The following is a 3,993-nucleotide window of genomic DNA, read 5'->3' as shown; positions in this document are numbered from 1 at the left end:
ACTATAGCTTGGGCTAGGTGCATACAAAGAAAAGCTGCTAAATTCCTTAACTTGGAATTATCTGGTTTTCTGTAATTTATAAAAAAATTTTTTGGAATTCAAACTACCTGCCCTTTGTTGCAAAACATCTGTATAACCTGGCTTCTCCCCAGCTCCCTTGTTCTCAGAGCAGTTTTCCCAGGGTCACTTGAGATGCTGTCTCCTGGGCTTGCAGTCCTAAAAGTTTCTGCTGAATAATGCATACCTCCAAACTTTTAGGTTGCATGTATTTTTTCAGCTGACACAAAGAAGAGTGAAGACTTAAATCTGAGGCATGATCCTACTTCTTCAAACCACAGGAGGCTCTCCCCTTGATTCCTGTACAGAAATGAACTCAGGAAGAGCCACTGGCAAAAGTGAAAATTGGCCAGGGCAAAAGTCACTGCCCGGGCCAGAACTAGAAACAGGTGAGTGAGGTGCCTGGAGTTCAGTGTTGAAAGAATCACTCCCTGTCAGTAGGTCAAGTGTATCCTTAACATTGGTGCCCAGATGCTTCACGCTCTTCCCCCTCTTGCCTCCTGGTCTGGGATTTTGGTACCTGCTGCTTCTATATGCACCTTAGAAGGTAGTTCCCTAAAGAGCCCAGGGTTTTGTTTGGAATGTAATTCAATAATAAGACAATAATAGCTTGTATGCTCTAGGCCATAGTATGTGGGTGCCACCCTGAGAAAATAACTCACCTCAGAACCACTCTGTGAGGGGAGTAAGATCATCACGCTCATGTTAGATATGAAGAGACTGAGGCCAACAAGTCAGGTTACTCTTGGGCCCCTTGACTAGGAAGTGGGGGAGCTTAGACTGTAATCAAGACATTTATTCTTAAGCCTGGGTTCCCTAGCATCTTCTCTCCATGCTAAAGCTGACAAGATGCAGCTCTTGTTCTTGGGAAGTTCACAACCTTTTACCTGACTTGTGGACTACTCTTCCCCTACTAGAGAGACACTATACTCTACCAGGTAAGTGTCAAACTCTTAGCCCTTGAGAGTTGCCCTCCAGGCTCAGCACCCCACTCACCACCCACCACCCCTGATCCCACTTCTGCTGACCTAACTGTCATCCTGGGCTCCCAGAGACATGCTCCTTTCTGGTCAAGCCCCAGCTGTGTGTTTCCTGTCTCTGCAGCTACCCTGGACAGCTCCTTCTAAGCCTGGGTCACACCTCTTCCAGCTTGGGTCGCACCTCTTCCACCTCTTCCCTTCTGTGGGCCTAATTAGCTCAGGCAAAGATGCTTTGCATTTCAGATGGATGTTCTGAATAGTGCGGATACGGCCACCTCCTTGATGAGGCTGTCATCTTGATAAAAGCCTATCAAGCTTGGATGCTCCAGTGCCTAACTACTTACCAACAGTGATTGCTTAGTAATCATGTGTGTGCTTAGTCACTCAGTCGGGTCCCACTCATTGCGACCTCGTGGACTGTAGCCTGCCAGGGTCCTCTGTCTATGGGGGTTTTTCAGGCCAGAATACTAGAGTGGGTTGCCATGTCCTCCTCCAGGGGCTCTTCCCCACCCAGGGATTGAACCCATGTCTTTTATGTTTCCTGCATTGGCAAGCAGGTTCTTTACCACTAGCGCCACCTGGGAAGCCCCCTACCCTCTTCTTACTGTTTCCTAACTTCATTAAAGTGTCTGGCGAAAACACAGCATCCACAGGAAAGCATTTGTTGCTGTTCAGTTGCTCAGTCGTGCCCTACTCTTTGCAACCCATGGACTGCAGCATGCCAGGCTTTCCTCTCCTTCACCATCTTCCAGAGTTTGCTCAAACTCATGTCCATTGAGTCGATGATGCCATCCAACCATCTCATCCTCTGCCTCCCCCTTCTCCTCCTGCCCTCAATCTTTCCTAACATCAGGGTCTTTTCCAGGAAAGCATATCAGAGGGAAAAAAAATCACGCTGACTCCAGAACCCCTTCTGCCTGTGCTGTCCTGGGTGCTCAGGGCTCTGTAGGTCTCTCTGGCCCTTGTCCAGCCCTCTCATCACCTGCTGGCTTGGCTCTGCAGAGGAGAGGTGCACTGGTGTTAATGGGAAGCCAGGCTGAGCAGTCTTCTATGCATCACTCCCTACTTGTAACTGGTGCATTTCCTCAGATACCTGTGTGAAGCAAACGGACCCCCGTGCCCCACTGCAGGGTTGGGAGAGGGTAGAGGCATTCCAACCTGCTCAGCTTGGCATGCCCAGCCTCACCTTGCTCCACCTCCATTGCCTGAATGTAATGCCTCCTCACTGCACAAGAACTTCCAGTTCAGGGCTTTCATCTTCCACCTGGGCTTCTCCCCAGAAGTCAGCCAGTCTCCGTCCTTCTCCAGGCCTAATGGACTTGCTTTCTGGGAGCTCCCCGCCCCAGCTTCCGGCTTCCCGGGACCATGGCTTCATCACACCGTCTTGGTCTTTTCTTGAACGCCCTGTCTGCTACCAGGCCATCAACAGGGCGGACAAGTCGGTGGTGTTTGTTGCTATCCTTGTGATCCAGCACAGTTCCTGACACATAGCATTTCAATAAATGTTCTAGAATGAATGAGTGAGTGAAGAGTCGGAGGACTGGCTCTGTTCCTGCAGAGTGGCCTGCATGACCACTCCGGAGGTTACATGACTTCCGGAGAGTTCCCCCAGGCCTCTCAGTTTCTGATCTCCGGTTTCCCAGTCTATTCAAGTTGGGTTTCGGTTTCTTCTTCTCGGTTCAGAAAAAAGAAAAGTCCTACTGGCGCCGCCCTGGAGTCCAGGGACCCGGAGAGGAGGGGGCGGTGCGCGGGGTGGGGGGCGGAGCCTCAGGAGACAGAAGGACTCGCGGGAGGTGGAGGGGGTGGAGTTAGGGGTCCGCACCCCGCCCCGCCGGATGATTTCGCAGCCTGGCTGTCCTGTGCGCTGCGCGTTGTGGCCGCGCTGCTGCTAGGACCTTGCATCCAGCCCGGAGGCAGTTCTTCCGGAGCGCAGGGTTGCGCGGGGCTCCGGGGGGCCTGGGAACCGACCCACCAGGGTCATGCTCCCCTCTCTGATGCTGGTCAGGGCCCTGTCAGTCCATGCTGAAGACTGAGTCTGGTGTCACTGCCGCGTTTTCTCTTCTGTGCGGGTGACATATATCCGTGCTTCTCAAAGGAAGGTCCCCCGGCCGTCAGTATCGGCTTCACCCTGGAGCTTACTAGAAACGCAGGGTCTGTCACTGGTGGAGCTGAGTTGGTGGCCCTGGGACGAGACTTGGTGGTGGTGTTAGTCGCCCAGTTGGACTCTGCAACCGCGGGGACTGTAACCCACCAGACATTTTTGTCCAAGGGATTTCCCAGGAAAAATACTGGAGAGGGTTGTCATTTCTTCCTCCAGGAGATCTTCCTGACCCAGAAATGGAACTCCCAGGGATCAAACTCGCATCTCCTGTCAGATCTCCTGTGTTGCAGACAGATTCTTTACTGTTGACCTACTGGAGAAGCTCTCATGTGGCCCAATGTGGAGTCGCTGGGGACGGTTGGTGGCCATTCCAAAATCATTTTGTCCTGGATAAGGGCCAGCTGTCCAGCTGGCATTCATCGTGATCACTTGGCGAAGGTTTGATATTCCAATGGAGGAGGCAAAAGTGCATGTTACCTGCCTTCCGGGGAACTCTCCCCAGGGGAATGGAAATTGGTCCATCCAGGCTGTCCTTCATACAAGTTTCCTGCAAATTCCAACTCAGTTCCTCCTCTGTCTGCAACTGAGTTCCATGCTTTATGGAATAAAGTTGAATTTCTGTGTTAAAATTGCCATCTCTTGGGTATGGAGCATCTGTGGAGTGACCACGTCAGGCGTTGGGCTAATTTGTCTACACATACGATCTGGAAGATTGCAAAAATAAATCAAACAGGGAAATGGAGCTCAGAGAAACGGACTTGATCTGGGGTGGCCTTGGCCTGCAGCGGCTTGCAGCAGGCTTGGCTTCCCTAGCCAGAGTGAGGTCAGGCCCCGGCAGTGAAAGCACTGAATCCT

General features: G+C 51.8%; 1 long non-coding RNA gene across 1 annotated transcript; it reads left to right on the top strand.

Annotated features, from left to right (window-relative positions):
- The first annotated feature begins 245 nt into the window (after positions 1-245).
- LOC139184641 (uncharacterized) lies at positions 246-3,767 on the top strand. Its single transcript, XR_011568190.1, has 2 exons — positions 246-446; positions 3,355-3,767. It is a non-coding gene; the product is annotated as an uncharacterized lncRNA (long non-coding RNA).
- Positions 3,768-3,993: the final 226 nt, after the last annotated feature.

This window comes from Bos indicus, chromosome 1, assembly GCF_029378745.1.
Source record: "Bos indicus isolate NIAB-ARS_2022 breed Sahiwal x Tharparkar chromosome 1, NIAB-ARS_B.indTharparkar_mat_pri_1.0, whole genome shotgun sequence".
In the NCBI taxonomy this organism is placed as follows: domain Eukaryota; kingdom Metazoa; phylum Chordata; class Mammalia; order Artiodactyla; family Bovidae; genus Bos; species Bos indicus.
Note: the sequence above shows the minus strand (reverse complement) of the source record. Positions and strands in the feature narration are given on the sequence as shown.